The sequence below is a fragment of the Pinus tabuliformis genome, chromosome X, assembly GCF_031772625.1.
Source record: "Pinus tabuliformis cultivar Carrire ecotype Pingquan chromosome X, CPIR1, whole genome shotgun sequence".
Lineage (NCBI taxonomy): Eukaryota > Viridiplantae > Streptophyta > Pinopsida > Pinales > Pinaceae > Pinus > Pinus tabuliformis.
Window position 1 is genome coordinate 721,669,626 of NC_142308.1, and position 17,041 is coordinate 721,686,666.

Below are 17,041 nucleotides of genomic sequence, written 5' to 3' on the forward strand. Positions count from 1 at the left end.
ATATGGCTGAGTATGAAGCATTAATTTTAGGTCTTAAGTTAGTTAGGAATCTAGGAGCTAAAAGAGTTTCTATCATGGGAGACTCTGAACTAATTGTAAAACAGATTAATGGTGTATATATGACAAAGGACCCTAGATTAAGTTGTTATAGGGGAACTATCATAGAAATACTTAACACTTTCCTAGAATCAAGGCTTGCAGTAATTCCTAGAAAACATAACATGCAAGCCCATAGTTTAGCACTATTTGCCAACACCTGAAACTTACCCTTCCAACCCAACCATCTGTAAACTGCTGAGATTAGGCATAGACCTGCAATTCCAGACAATTTGAAGAATTGGCAAATATTTTATAATGATAAACAGATAAATAACTTTTTAATTTCAAAAGAAGAGTTTACCAATAACAATATAGATACTGATACATCAATGGATCCTGACACTAAGGATGAGATAGAAGGTGATGAAATAGATAGTCTAACCCAACTAAATTTACCAAATTAGATGTAGATAACTTAGAGAAAATTGAGGTTGATGCAATAATTAGTGAAGAAACCGAAGTAGTTAATCTCAAAGATAACTTCTTACCAAAGGGATTAACCCCTCTGGAAGATTTATTTGATTCAAATGATGTTCTTAGGAAACCTAAAATGGAACCTTCAAGGTCTGATATAGAGGAATGTAATATAGGAACCGATGAAAATCCTAAACTGATCAAACTTTCAAAATCATTACCCCCAACTGAAAAATTGAAATACATTGAGTTGTTGAAAGAATTTCAGGATGTCTTTGCTTGGAGTTATGAGGACCTAAAATCCTATGACAACAACATCATCTGGCACAAAATTCCTATTAAAGAAAATCAAAATCCTTTAAAAAAAAACTTAGAAGGATTAATCCTGTCTTATTACCTACAATTGAAAAAGAAATTCAGAGGATGTATGATGCCAAAATAATTGCACCAATCAAATTTTCTGATTGGGTCTCAAACTTGGTGCCAACTAGAAAGAAAACTGGTGAGATCAGACTCTATGTAGATCTCAAAAACCTCAAAAAATTGTCACTAAAATACAATTACCCTCTCCCCAAAATGGACCACATTTTACAGAGAATAGTTGGATCAACCAAAATCTCATTGTTGGATGGGTTTTCTGGTTACAATCAAATCTTGGTTCATCTAGATGACCAACCCAAAATTGCCTTTACTACTCGTTGGGGCACATTTAGGTACGTGAAAATGCCTTTTGGGCTAATGAATGCAGGAGCCACTTTCCAGAGGGCTATGGATATATCCTATGCAAAAGAAATTCATGATTTCCTTATGATATATCTAGATGATAATACTGTATTTTCAAAATCTGACAATCAACATTTGGATCATCTAAGGAAAGTTTTTATTAAATGCAGGAAATTTGGAATCTCCTTAAACCCCAAAAAGTCCTTGTTTGGGTTAGAAGAAGGAAAGTTGTTAGGTCACATAATTTCAAAAGATGGTATAAGAATAGACCCTGCTAGAATAGAAGCCATACTGCAAATAAAACACCCTAGGAACACTAAAGAGTTACAAGCTTTCTTAGGAAAAATTAAGAAGATTTATATCTAATCTGGCAGAGTTAATTATGTCACTAAACAACATGCTGAAAAAGGACTCCACCATAAAATGGATTGTTGAGGCTAAAAATCCTTTGAAGACATACTAGCCTTGACTAAAACACCTGTGTTAATCAATCCTAAATTTGACAAAGATTTCATCTTGTTTTCCTTTACTTCTGAGCACAAAATTGCTGCAGTTCTATTGCAGAAAAATGACCAGGGCTATGAACAACCCATTGCTTTCTTCAGCAAAGCCCTGATAGATGCCACCTTGAAGTATAATATAATGGAAAAAAAGCTTGGCTTTAGTCAAAGACATTAAGGACTTTAGGGTATACATCTTATATTCTCATATAGTAGCCTACATTCCTAATTCAGTAGTTAAAGACATCCTAACTCAGGATGGTCCTGATGGAAAGAGGGGAAAGTGGATTGCTACTATTTTAGAGTATGATATAGAAATCAAACCTACTAAGTTAATCAAGGGCCAAGGTTTAGCCAAACTCATGGTTGAATCAAACTATTAGGCCTTGGATATAAACTTTATTGCAGCAATAGATAATGAAGAGGAGATGGCGACTCCACTAATCAGCCAAGCCTTTATTGAATCACCTTGGTATGCTGATATTATTTATGTTTTACTGAATTTACAAGATCCTCCTAAATTATCTAGGACTAAAAGAAAGTTTTTGAAGATGAAATCCTTGAAATTTTGTATATTAGACAATGCTTTGTTTTGGAGAGATCATGAAGGTATTCTTCTCAATTTCTTATTAAAAGAAGAATCTGACAAATTTTTGGAATAATTTCATGCAAGTGACTGTGGAGGATACCTTTACTAGAAGACCACTGTAGATAAAATCCTTAGAGCGGGTTTCTACTGGCCTACCTTGTTTTCTGATGACAAAAAATATGTGACCTCCTGTCACAAATGGAAAATTTTTTAGGAGAAGAAAAAGATCTTACCTTTACCCCTCAAGCTAATCTCTGCAGAAGTACATTTTCAACAATGGGGTTTAGACTTCATTGGTGAAATTCACCCACCCTCCTCTGCCCAACACAAATGGATCCTCATAGCCACAAACTACTTCAAAAAATGGATAGAGGCCATACCTTCAAGACAAGCCACAGATACTGTTATCATAACCTTCCTTGAAACCAATATTCTATCAAGATTTGGATGTCCAACTAAGCTCATTAATGATAATGCAGCAACCTTTAAATCCAAAAGAATGATAGATTTCTGGAATAAATACCATATCACCCTTGGCTATTCCACAACCTATTACCCTCAAGGTAATGGACTGGCAGAATCCTTAAACAAAATCCTAGTAAACATCATCAAGAAGTTACTAGAGGACAATAAGAAAACTTGGAATAAAGATCTAGTCAATGCCTTATGGGTAGACAAATTGACTACTAAGAAATCAATTGGTACTTCTCCCTATCAACTAGTTTATGGGATGGAAGATGTCTTTCCATCCTCTTTGGGAGTGATACTTCAAGAATTGTAGGTTGAACCAAATAGTATCCAAAGAAGAATCAACCAAACTATTCATCTACAACAAACTAGAGAACATGTCTATGTCAGGTCTCAAGTTGTGTAGGAAAAGATTAAAAAGATTTTTGATAAGAGAACCAAGGCTGAAGATTTCTACATTGGTGACAAAGTGCTTAAGTGGGATTCAAGGAGGGAAGACAAAGGAAAACATGGGAAATTTTATTTCCTATGGAAAGGTCCCTATGTCATTTATGCTTATAGAGGAAATAATGCTTTCTTCTTGAGAGAAATTAATGGTACAGATGCAGAAGGTGGGCCAGTGAATGGTCGAATGCTAAAACATTACTTTGAACCAAGTTACTAATTTTCATTTCTCATTTGTACATACCTTATTTACAAAGTCTAGTTTGGATTGGATGGTGATATTTGAAGTTAAAAACCGAAGAAAAGGCCCTGAGCTTTGGAGATATAACTATCATAGTTATTAAAAATAAAAAAACACAGAAGCATAGTTACAAGGTAACCACAATCTTAAGTCAAAGGCCACTGATCTTCATTAGTTCTTGACATCTTTTCAGAAGATGCCATCCCCAAGTGGAGCCATTGTTAGATTCCTATACCAATAGGAGTCATAATTTTGAATGACTAAGGTTAAGCATTGTAATATTGTACATACCTTTGCTTTCTGCAAATGTTTTCCATATTAAAAATTAAAAAATGTAAAAAGGGTATGTCCTAAAAGAAATATCAAAGGAAAAAAAGAATAAGAGAAGGTCAAAAAAATGAAAATATATGAACCCTAAAAACAAAAAGAGACCATGAAAGTGTGTAAGTCTAAATGCCACTACTATTTACTTTTATACATAATAATGATTGTGTGCAGCTTGTTATTCATGCCACAATCCATGGTAATCAAACTGTTTAATCTTGATTATATCATGCTTTGAATTTTATGTTTATAATTAGAGAATAAAATCTGACCAAACAGTTTAATCTTGGCAAATTAGTAGATAGGTAGAGAAATAAAAGGAGCTCATAAGCTTAATCTGAGCGCTTGGAAGACATAAGGCTAGAAGTAGATAGTTTGTTTTATAAAAGAAAAGGTAGGATAAGGGTTTTCTAACCTAAATGCACCCAAATAAATGAAGAAAAAATGTTAGGGTAAGTAAATGGGTAAGTAGAAGAAAGGTTGCTGAAGTATAAAGTTGATTGGATCAAAACACATGCATCATGCTTAGACACATATTTCAATATGTATGATCAATTATGGAAGCAAAAACAAAGGTTTGCAAGTTAATGTGATTAACTCCCCCCCATTCATTTTCCCCCTTAATTACTAATTTCCCCATCCACAAGTATGTTCTAGTACTTTAAATCCTTCAAGTCAAAGAGGCTCAGAGCATTTTTCTGACTTTTGGTGGGACCGGATCCTCGACTTAATGACTTATGGACATCAAGTTTTAGAATCCCATTCATAAAAGTCATCCCCCTTCACTACCCTAATAAAACCCCTTTTCCTAAGGTTAAACTTCATTTGCCTAGGAAAAGTAAATAACTCCATATTAAATTCTATTTCACTTAAAAAACCCACAAAAATGTTTTATCCTAAGTGTAAGTGTATATAAGTAAATTGCACAAATGGTACATTTATGCTTAGTGGTATGTTCACTCCACACATTAAGTTCATATTAAGTTTTAACTTTATTATATAAATCCTTGATATACCATTTCCCGTATATTAAATAAATCCCCTATATAAATATCCCAACCCTTAGTTTTAATATAAACTATATAATTTACCCCATATCTCGTCAAAACCCTCCTAATACACTTTAGCGTGGTAAACCTAAACTAATCCCGTCATTAAGCCCCTCCTGATCATTTTAACCCATAATTAAGTCTTAATTAATCCCAAATTGCCAAGGATTAAAGCCCTGGGCCCCATTGAAACCCATGCTCTTATCACCCGTGCAATTCCTTCGCCCCACTACAGTCAGATCTTCATTACCCTCATCCAATGGTCCATAGCCATATCGGCCATGCCTAACGGTCGACCTTTACCCGCCCGATAAGGTGGTTTTCCTTGGCCCCCCAAATGCTACGTGTTGAGTGATGGAGTAGATCGGGTGACCCCTCTGAAATACCACTTCCTCCATAAAAGCGGTGCGATGGCCTGGGAAACCGCCTCCCCGCTCAACCCGATAAACCACCTACTATTCATTCATAAAATTTCCTGCCAAAAAGTGACCGTTGCTTAATAAAAAAGGTCGAGAAGCCCTTTTTCGTCTTTTTTCGCTCGAGCTCTTTGAAAACCTTTGCAAACTAGTGCGACACCTGCAAAAATGAAAATTACCAATTAACCCCATTTCAATCCTCAAAGAAGCTGCGGAGACCACCTTGAAAGCTCTTAGAGCCCTTTCAACCTTCCACCATCATCCATAACACCAGTTTGAAGTTAGTTCACCTAAACTCCAGGTATTTGTGGATGAATTACCAGTCACCCTGTCAAATTTGAAAAACATTATGTATTTAAAAGTATTTTAATTAAGGCACAATACTTGCTAAGGTTTTGCAAATGGGGTAGCAAGCTAAGTGGGCTTGATTTTGGGGAAAACTCCACAGTTAAGCGCTCTTGAGCCAGAGGAGTTCTGGGATGGGTGACCTCCTGGGAAGTCTTGGTTACCGGGTGCAAGCCCTGGAAGTGATGATTGATGCTATGTGATTCATTTCACTAGTTTCAATCCCACTTCTTCACCCCTGTGAGCATCACCCGATGCAATGAGTGCTAAGTGAACTATTCAAAAATCATGAGAAATTAGTCAGTTACGACTACCTCTCATGGAAATGGTCATACGTGAATGACTTACTTAACGCAGTTGAATCCCAAAATGATATCTAATATTATAATTAAGTAAAATTAATTGAAATTACTTTAAATTCAAAGCATACACCCAAACCCTTCTGAAAGCTTCTAGTTTCTATCAAAAACCTCTGAATAAACCCGTGAAAGCTAGATTTAGATCCACAAGAACTTAATTATGTCTGTCCCTGTCATCATGGATGTCAAACCTATCACTACTCCCCATTTGGACCTAGACCACCTCCCCCTAGCAGACAGGAATTTTCAAATCGGAGACACAAGTGCATATGAGGTCCTGATCAAAATTCATTACTTGAGAAAAGACATATATCTAAACCATTCTGATGACATTGGTCTTTGGGACTTCAATTTTCCCAAATACCAATTTCCCCAAGTACATATTTTTCCTGAATTTTTCCATATGTGCCATGCCTGTTACAGTCCCAGCCAGAGAGCTATAATGTCACTTGACCAAAAGGTTTTGTTCACAATCACAGCTGAGTCAATTAATGAGATGTTGCAAGTCCAACTAGGTCTTGACCTGACCCACTCTCCATTGGGGATTTATTAGACCTGTACACCAAGTTGACCCCCTATAGACTAGCCCAAATATTTCAAACTTTCATTGTTGAAGACAAGAACATTCCTAAAGATGCCCCTCCATATGTTTCTGCCATTTTTTCTGAAAGAGGAAAGCATATTGTGACTATGATATCATGTGTTTTGGGCTGTACCACTGATGAATTTGTTGATGAGCTTATCCTGGCCTTCATGTCCATTTTCACCCCTGGAAAACCTCCTGCAATTATATACAATTATGCCTAGTTCATAGCTGAAAGGATGCATGAACAATTTACCAGAATGCGAAATGAGAGAGTATTCAAATACTCATATGTACTATACCATATGTTTTTGTATTATCAGTCAGACAAATTTCCCTTCACCCTCTAGAAGCTTGATACTAGAGGTCAACCCAAGTCTATCATATTTTGGACACGATTGTTCCAAAAGTATTCATTACCATACACTTATGCAGACTTCATTGATTCTTTTGTCCATCCAGTCATGACCATGTTGACAGGAAGCCGTCCACCTAGAATAAGACAAGATATCAAAAGAGTCCTCCATTTGTCCAAGCAAAGTAAAGTGGGAGATTGGTACCTTTACCAAAACCACACTGAGGTAAGAATATATGGTTGCCATCTAGCCCCATACAAACTCCCCAAATAACCCCCCCATGATGTTATTTTCTCTAGAATATTATAGGCAGATAATGAATTCTGATGAAGTCAATTTTGTCTCAGCCAAGAAAAGAACCCAGTGCAAAGTCAAAAATCAGCTAGGCCCTTTCATTTACAATTCTAGAGAAGTAGGGCAAGAAGTAGATCTAATTCTGCAACAAATGAAGTTCCAAAACAGTTTCATGTGGAGATATGAACCCCAAGGGTTTATGACCAAAATTAGACAAAAGGTCAAATTGGGGCCTTACATTCATCACCCCATACCAGAGATAGAAAGATATGCAACCAATTTGAGTGGTTGGGAAACACTCTTGTAGACAGGGATAGTGCAAAGGTAGATGTTGAAAATACCTTGATTGATCTAGAGAGACAACTTGATGAAAACTCATTCCTGAAGGTACCACAACAAGAAGCAAACATGAGTACCCTTGTTGTTTTACAGACTCCTCAGAATGAGGAAAAGAATCCCAAGAGGAACAAAGAGGGAGCCTCCACTTCAGGCATGGACACATCCAATGTGCAGTATGAAGCTAGCTAGAGCAAAAGGCTAAGACTTAATCCCGTTTGAGAATAGGAAGACACAGAAGGCTCAACAAAAGTGACTAATACTGAGTTTGACATGAGTAGGGGCACAACTCCATCTGGAGAAACACGGGAACCATCTACCTCACACACTCAAATGTTAAAAAGGCAGGTCAGTGTAGAAGTCTCCTCATTTAGTAGGCTTGCTGATAAAGATAAGGATATTAAGGACAGGTTTAAAGAAATCAAAATGCGAAATGAGAAACTGAAGACACAATCTTATGCACAGTATCTCAAGATCACGCCTAGTTGATGTCAGCTTTTGACATCAAGGAAGGAAAGATGCAAATGAATTTCATAAAGCTAACTGTTCAACCACCAAGGACGTCAGTAGATTATAAAAAGATCAATTTTGAGGTATTGGCAAGGGATATTCATCCTATTGACCAAACTGAATTTCACAAACAAGTTGGACCAATATCTCAGCGTAGTATCAGTTGGACAATGCCTCCTCATAGGCCAAAGACGCCAAAATTAAGTCTTTGGAGGACTTAGTGATTGAGTTATGACATGATCCCAAATACATCAAATCCACTGAACAACTGATCAAGAAAAAGAATGATGACATTGCAACACTTAAAAAGAAATTGAAGATACCTCAGCTGCAACATCCCCAAACACAGGAAGCCTTGGAAAACCAAACCAGACATGAAGAATTGATGGAATTAGTCCTAAAATTAAATGATCAGTTAAGGGAAACAGAGAAGGAATTGGACACTTTAATTCAATTGAAGCAAAGTGATATTGCCACTGCATCTGTAAATGTCATCCCAACAGTCTCAATAGTTGCTCCTTCCACATTAGTAGCCTCATTGACTCCCACAGCTCCTGTGCCCACAACACAACAGGTTTCAATAGAGTCTACATCAACATCAAGTACATCAAGTGAAGAAGCAACAAAATTGGTTAGAACAATGGAAGAGATGTCCATACAGGCTACAGAGTTGAATAAACTGAAAGAAAAGGTGACAAGCTTGGAAACTGATTGCAAACTTGCCAAAATCATTCACAAAGAAGAAGTGCAGAAAGCTGTCAGAATGAATGAAATATTAAAAGCCATGGAGAAGGACCTAACACTGAAAGAACCCCTTGGATAGGCCAAGGAACTACTATGGGCCAATATCATTGACTCTGTCAATGATATTTGGCCATCTATTTAGGTGATTTTTGAACAGATAGATTTAATAAAGATGGATACAGAGGCCATCGAAAAGGTAAAAGAAGAATTAGGAGAGATGCCCGAAGATGCCACCAAAATCATCGAATTCCTTAACAGTAAAAACAAGTATGAGCTTCAGGAATTGGATATAGAGGACAAAATTGAAACAATTTTGGAAGTGAGAAAATTCCTTTCCAAGAGAAACTTAATGTTAAACTTGGAGGACAAGTGTCAAAATACGCAGGTAGCCGTTGATAGATTTATGGCTAAATTTCAAATTTTGAGAGAGAAAGGGTTACCCAGCCCTTAGTAATAAATGACAAGAATGACACAATAGGATTATAACAAAAAAATTAGAGAGCTAGCCAAAGAACAAGCCAGTGCATCATCAGTCAAGGCATTACCAACAAGCAAAGTACTTTATCAGACATTTGAAAACTTGTTTTACCTCCAGCATGAGGTAAAACACTTGTTTATGAATAAGCCTACTTTTTCCAAGTACACTGAGGCAGATGAAATATATAGGAGGATGCTTAAGATCCAATTACCTAATGCTAAGACATGGGAGAAATTGATTGATTTACTGTGAGAAATATGCAATAAAAAGGTTAAAGGATAGTAGAAGTAAAACAGGCAGGTCAAAAGATGAAGACAGATCAGCAGAGTCAAAGAGTATCAATGTCAAAGTGTATCAGATGAAAGCCAAAAGTAAGTGAAGATTCCAATGTAAAAGATCAAACAACAAAGTAGCATAAAGGGCTAACAATCAAACCATAAAAGCCAGCAGTGTCAAAATAAAAGGGATAGCATGAAGCAGTTCAATAGTTGTCTCTATCTTCTTGCAAGAAGATATTTTTATTTCCTAGATTAAATCTCAAATTATTTTGAGATATTTTTGAATAATTTTTGTATAAATACTTCACAATTCGAAGTATGTAGGGTGGATTCTTAGACATTTCTATAGAATTTTGATTAAAAAGACTGTAAAGCTATTGTATCATTGACTGAGCCAGCAAGATGGATTGATGAATAAAGACAAGATATTTCACAGGATTCATGTGTTGAGTGAAGTGCAGACAAGTATTTTCATATGTTATCGTTATCTTTCTTAAAGTTTTTCCACAATCTTTAATGTATTTCTGAATCTAAATGCTATAACTAGAACAATATCTCATAATTTGTTTAATTACACTCTGTTTTAACAGTTATGCATATAAATGTTTTCAACTTATATCTAAGTTAAGGAATTCTTAATTGCTCCTTAGTTTAGGTTGTTTCTTGCTAATCCAGATCAAAGGATTCTTAATTTCCCTTTACTTTTGATTACCCTCTATTCCTCGTTCATATCTTGGTCTAAGAACCCTTAATTTCTCTCTCACCTTGATTAAAACCATTTCACCCCCCTATTCCAAAGACCTGCACTTTACTCTGCTAGCTTGCCCTTTGAACATTCCCTTTAGTGAGTTGATCCAGTTCTACTTCCCTTCTATTGACTCCATAGCCCAATCATCTAAAGACATCATTATATCCATCTGTTTCAAGGATCCCACCATCCAATCTTGAATACAAATAAAAAAACCCCCAGAACATTCATAACTAGCCTAAAATCCAAGTAAACAAAGCTAAATCATATAGAGAGAGCTCTCTTTGAGCCTAGGTTGGCTAGAGCCTATGCTCCAAAGTTGGTTTGTGGCTACCTTATTCATTTTATTTCTTCTAATAACTTCTAGAGAAAATTCTGAGTGATAACACATATCAACAAGGTCAAACCCTGCAGGGGCAAGGTCAAGGTCAATTCCTATAGTAGCAGGCTCAAAATCCTCATGTCGTAGGTCAACAGGTCTAGAATCCTGCCAGCCAAGGGCATCAGGTACAAAATCCCTATGTCCAAGGGAAACAAGTGTATCAACCTTATGCCCAAGGACAACAGGTCCAAAACCCTCTTGTTCAGGGACAACAGGTCCAAAACCCATATGTTCAGGGACAACATGTTCCATATCCATATGTCCAAGGTCAACAGACTCAACATCCTTTCAACCCATATGTTTCTTATCAACAACTTATGGCTGGATAGTTCCAAGGTATTCACGGTCAAAATCCTCCCTATGGTCAATGTAATCTGCAATGGGGGTAGCCTCAGATGACATATGTCAAAAATCCCCCACTGTGGGGCCAAAATCCTTACCAGCAAGGGTGGGCTCCTCCATATGGACCCGCTTATCGACCTCCCATGCCTTTTAACACCCAATTGCCATTCTTGGCTACACTCGAGTTGCCAGATGTATCTCGCCTTACGAATGATCTGATCCTTCATTCGCCATACTGGCCTTTGGTGCTGTCCAAGATACCAAGTGATTGTACAAAGTTTGATGGGAAATCTAAAGAAGATCCTTAGGCCCATGTGATGATATATCACCTATGGTTCTCGTCAAACTTATACATGGACGATTCCATTCGTCTTCGTCTTTTCCAACAAATCCTCATGGGTGCTACAACGAAGTGGTACATCGAGCTACCTCGAAGTACTTACCATGAATTTAAATCTTTAGCCATGGCTTTCCTCACGCATTTTTAGTTGCTGGTTCTATACGAAACTAGCACCTATTTGCTCACATCGCTTAAGCAAGATACTATGACACACATCTCTGATCACATCCACGAATGGAGATGTAGACGTCGCCTGATCAAATTTGAGATTGCTGATCAGTTCCTCACTGAATGATTCAACAAATCATTCATGGCCCCGATTACTCACCATATAGCTATGGGTGGATGCGTCACTGAAGAGAAGGCCATCGCTCGTGCCCAGTACTTGGATTTAGTTTACTCTCAATTTGGAACTTTATATGAGTTATTACCCAATGCTCCACAACCATCATCTGATCACGTATCATCAAAGTCACCAGTTGTATCTCCTGTCGATGGAGTTATTGGTTCGGTATCCTAGACCCCTACTAAATCTTCTTCCAAATAGAAGTCGGTCTCAAATGCTGTTCCTAATAGTTCATCCCAGAATCCACTTGGACGTGGTAAAACCTCTGAGGTCCATGCTATCCAGTCTACCGTAGTGGACAAGTCCTCAAAAGGAAAGAAGAAATACAAAGGCAAAGCTAAAGCCGATGCCCCGAAACAGGGTCCTCCCAAATCGTCTGTTGGCAAATCTTCGCAACGGAAGCCTAAGTATCCTTGCCTCATTTTCGAGGAATATCACTACACTAAGGATTGTCCCCGACAATCCGAAGTTAGTCGCCTGCTCAAAGGGACCCCCACTGTCCTCAAAGAGCCGTTTCCATCTTAGCAGACCCAAATGGTAGACCAACCCCAATCTGCTTCCTCTGAATCTCAAGTGTTCATGATGAGTATGCCTATTAATGTGGCTACTAGATCGAAATACTATCAAACTCCTGCTTCGATAGCTGGGAAAGAGAAAGAAGCCACACCTTCTTCTTTTAACCCGAGTTCTGGCCCTCTTCATATTGAGCGCCTTAACCCTGATTCTATTATGCGGCCACCCTCTCGAGATGTGTTGCGGAAATCCTCGTATAATCCAAATGCCGGAGCTGCTCAGCATTACAATATTGTTGAGGATTTGGCTCAGGCACCATCAGCCATGTCGGCGTTCAAGGTACTCCAAAGCTACCCATCACAGCGAAAATCTTTGCTGTCATCTATCAGGGGCATCGATCCCACTGATTCCAATTTAATATGTTTTGACTTAGAGAACCATGTTCCACAACTCCCTCATCATATTGTCTTTCTTACTCTAGTAATCATCAATGAGAAGGACATCCACTAGATTGTCCTCGATAAAGGTGCTTCTACCTGTATCATGTTGACCGCATGTTGGAAGGCCATTGGTTCTCTTGCATTGAACCAATCTCCGAACACTTTGGAAGATTTCGATGGGCATGATTCGCGACCCTTAAGTGTATTACCTAACCTTGCCATCACCCTAGAAGGCAAGACAGTGCAAGTTGAAGTAGAAATTGTTGATGACAATCTAAATTATAATCTTCTACTCGAATGAAGTTGGACCCATGCCATGCATGCCATGGCCTCCTCTTTATTTCACGTGATTCATTTTCCCCATAAAGGGAAGATTGTCACCGTTGACCAACTGTCTTTCTTTGCCTCTTCCTCCTCAAATGGCAATGTTCTATACATCAAGCACACTAGTGCTCCCTATGAGAGTGTGGGGGTAGGTCTTTTCAAAGATTCTGCCTTAATGGGAATTTTTGCACTCCCACCTCCTCATGTTGCCTCTGTCAACATGATCTCAGTCAAATCTTATCCTTGGGTCATACCTTCACCAAATCTTGTTGATACCTGGGGAGAGTTTATGCCGCTTAGTCCTGCTGAAGTCAATTACGTGGAAATTGTTTTGGCTTTGAACTCTGCATTCTCTTATTCTTTTACGTCGAAGACCTCTTTCGATACGTACTCTCAATCCCCGTGGCTTGGCACTTTGGAATCGCTTGATCCCTTAGCCGAAACCTTCCTTTCTAATGAAGGTATCATGGAAGTCATGTCTCTTGAGGAAATGCCTTGGATCGATACTCATCATCGCTCCTCATTCCTACCTCGTCCAGTGGTCATTTCCACCATTTTCGAAGAGTTTTCTTCTCCGTTTTCCATTGATGTGTCAGTTTGTCCTGACATGATCAAGATCTTTCAACTGAGGGCACCTTTATCCCTTCATGGATTCAAGATTTTTCCCCTACTCGAGTTTTTACCGATTTCCCATTATTGCAATGGGGTTTCCATTTGACTTGTAACCCTCCATTGCCCAGGGGGCATGGGGGCAAAGCATCATATGATTTCTACTCTATTATTTGGTTGAGTCGATGCTTACTCATCATGACAACGGTTAAACTCCAGTGTCCTCCTGTGTTGATCGAATACCCGAGTCCGAGCATGGACTTTCTCAAGAAGTACTCTGCTTAGGTCATCTTGCATGGTTACTTGTGTACATTAGTGTGTCATTCACTTTTGTGCAACGTGGTTTTGTGTGATAGTTTTCAAAAAACTTTCCTGTTTATTATGCTTTTCTTGCTTTGTACATGTCTGCGACTCCCCACATTGGTTTCGCTGATGGTGCTTCTAGTAGTACAAGAAATCTATCAACCACAGCGTGGGCTATTTATGACCCTAATGATGAGTTGATTGACCTTCAAGGTGTTTGTCTAGGTCACACAACCAACAACATTGCTGAATACAGTGTGGTCATCGAACTTTTGTCAGAATCCATCTCTCTAGGAATCAAAGAACTGGTTGTCAACTTGGATTCACAGCTTGTCTTCCTTCAACTCAACAGACAATATTCCGTCAGAAACCCTCAAATATTGAGAATGAATCTCCGTATCCATCTATTGGAAAGGCATTTTGGTTATATTACATATCATCATATTCCTAGATGCATGAATACATTGACATATTCATTAGTTAATCATGTGTTTGATAGACATTTACGAAACATGTAAAAGATAAAACAAACCATTTGTACCATAGTAGATAGGAAAATACAACATATATATATATATATATATATATATATATATATATATATATATATATATATATATATATGGTGATAATGTTTGATACACAAAAACCCCAAAAAATAATATGTGTGTCTAAAATAACATCGGCGGCTCACAGGCCTCATATATCCATGGCACGCAGGCCTAAAAAAATATGTAAGTGCTAGACCTAGGAACTAATCAGCATGGTGATCATGGTAGCATGATACAGCTTGTGCAACACGAGTCAGAAATCGGTGGATCTGCTCCGAGACTCCCACCATGTGTCTCTGGTACTAACGAGGAATGTCTCCTACCCGAGCATACTCTAGGATACCACGAGTCAACCCCTCAAGGTTCCTCATGATCTCCTCCTCGTTGTCACTCCCTTCCTGATAAGGGGCAACAACATCAATAGGGTGGGGGACGCGCCTGGCTATTGGGGACATCCTAGCAGGCCGCTCTGGTCCAACGTCTACATTAACAAGAGAAATGTTATAAGCACATATATACCAAAAACAATTAAAAAATCTCAAATTAAAAATTTGATTGATTACCTTCATCATTAAAGTCCTCTCCATCTGGTAAGGGCATATCTAGATCTCTAGGAAATCAGTGCCACTGTATGGCCAGTCCTCCACGATGATCTTCTGTCATTGTAGCCATGAAAATAATGCAGGTCAGTATGACATATGCTGACCCCCAGTGATCCTGGGCATCAAACGGCTCCAACAAGCCATTTGTGGATCACATGGCATAGGAGGATCCACCTCAATTAGCTAATACTGGAACAGTGGTACTCGTTCCAGGAAGAAGGTCACAAGCACCCATCCGAAGCCAAATTGTTTCAGGTTCCCAACCTTGGCTTTGGACAGTTGGCGCTTGATGTTCATCTTCATGGCCTCTACCCAGTTGAAGATTGTAGGAGTTGTGTAGTCAATAACATAAAGGAACTTTGAATTTTTAGTCCCATGTTCCACCTGGGACCCCGCCACTCTATTGATAGTCAACAGAAGCACCTCAGTGTTAGATCTCGTACACTAGAAATATCTATCTTCCCACTTTTGGATTTCAACGCCTCAGGGCAGTATTCGACAAGCAAGGAAGATATGCTTGCCCCAATCGGTTGTGACCCATACAAGTTCACTAGTTCCCCTCTACCGGACAATCCAGTGATGAAGTATATATCTGAAGCTTCCAACTCCAGCTCCTAGTTGCCAATGACAAAAATCTCTCGATTGATGTCCCAAAGACTAATCAGGTATCAAAGCAACTCGGGCTAGGCCTGCATCTCTGGCCTGAGAAAGAATTTGACGAGTCCGCAAGCCCTCAAAGCTTCCAGGCAATTTGGGTCATTCATTGCTTGGGTGTCAACATCTTCATGTTCCCGTTGTTTCCAATCCACCATTTTCAGCGGTTCTTTCTTACAAAAACCATTAATTAGAGTCAACAATCATCCTTAGCCTATAAAATTTAATTTTAAATGGTCAATTTTTGAGAAAATAGGGTTTTCCCTATTCACGGCATCGATGCACATGTTTTAAAAATAGTTGCACTGATCAGTGCAGATGGCTTTGTTAATCACCCTCGACCGACGCGATTCCGTGCTCGGAAATCGCACCGACCAAGGGCGAAAAAGTTTGTTAAAACCCCCCTAAAAAAGATAAAAAGTGGTTAAAAGAAGAAATAAAGGACATAAAAATGGAGCTCAGGGCTTTGGCTGTTACCTAGAACTAGCGGCTTGTTGATTGACCTCCCGGATCTCCCGCAAACTGCTCTGGAACAATTAGGGCAAAAGTGAGTAAAAAGTCTTCACAACAAAGGTAAAATGGTAAATGGTAAAAATATATTTACTTTTCCCCTTTTTATTCATTTTTCATGAAAATATCAAGTTTTTTTAAATATTTTGACCTATTTTGCCTCAAGGACTCGATAATACACTTTTCCTTGTGCAGCGACAGGTGAAGGATGTTCAACGATGATGATGAGTCACATTTCAACTCTTTTCTCGACTCATTAAACTCATATGAAAATATTGCCGAGTGTTTTTCCCTCTTGACTTGTAAAAGAAAATAAAATGGGGGGTTCGCTTTCAGCTCTTTTTTGACCCTTAAAAGCAAAAATAAGACCAAGCCCTTGTTGTTTCAAACTTGTTAATGGATGCGAAACATCATGCACCCAATATAATTTTACCACTTTTTCAAGTTCGGAGGCACTATTTACGAAAAAGGTACTCGTTGACTGAAATGGTCAAGGAGTTATCTTAAGTATTGCTTTTTACCTTTTCGGGCTCGAGAGACACAAATGTATGAAAAGGGACCATGTGGATTTTTCTTTTATGTGTCTTGTTCAAACTCTCTAAACATGAAAAAGATACTGAGTTACACCTTTGTCGAAATTGTTAAACTATTAAATGACATCGGATTCGTCACCATGACGAACATGAGATTCTCCTTCCTAGGGCTTGTTAAACTTACTAGATCGGATTCGTCCGAAGGATGAACTTACAGGGCAAGAATATGCTATCCCCTTCAAGCTTGCGATTAAAAATAATTGGGGTACCTGCCAGAAATTGTGGGGGAAAATT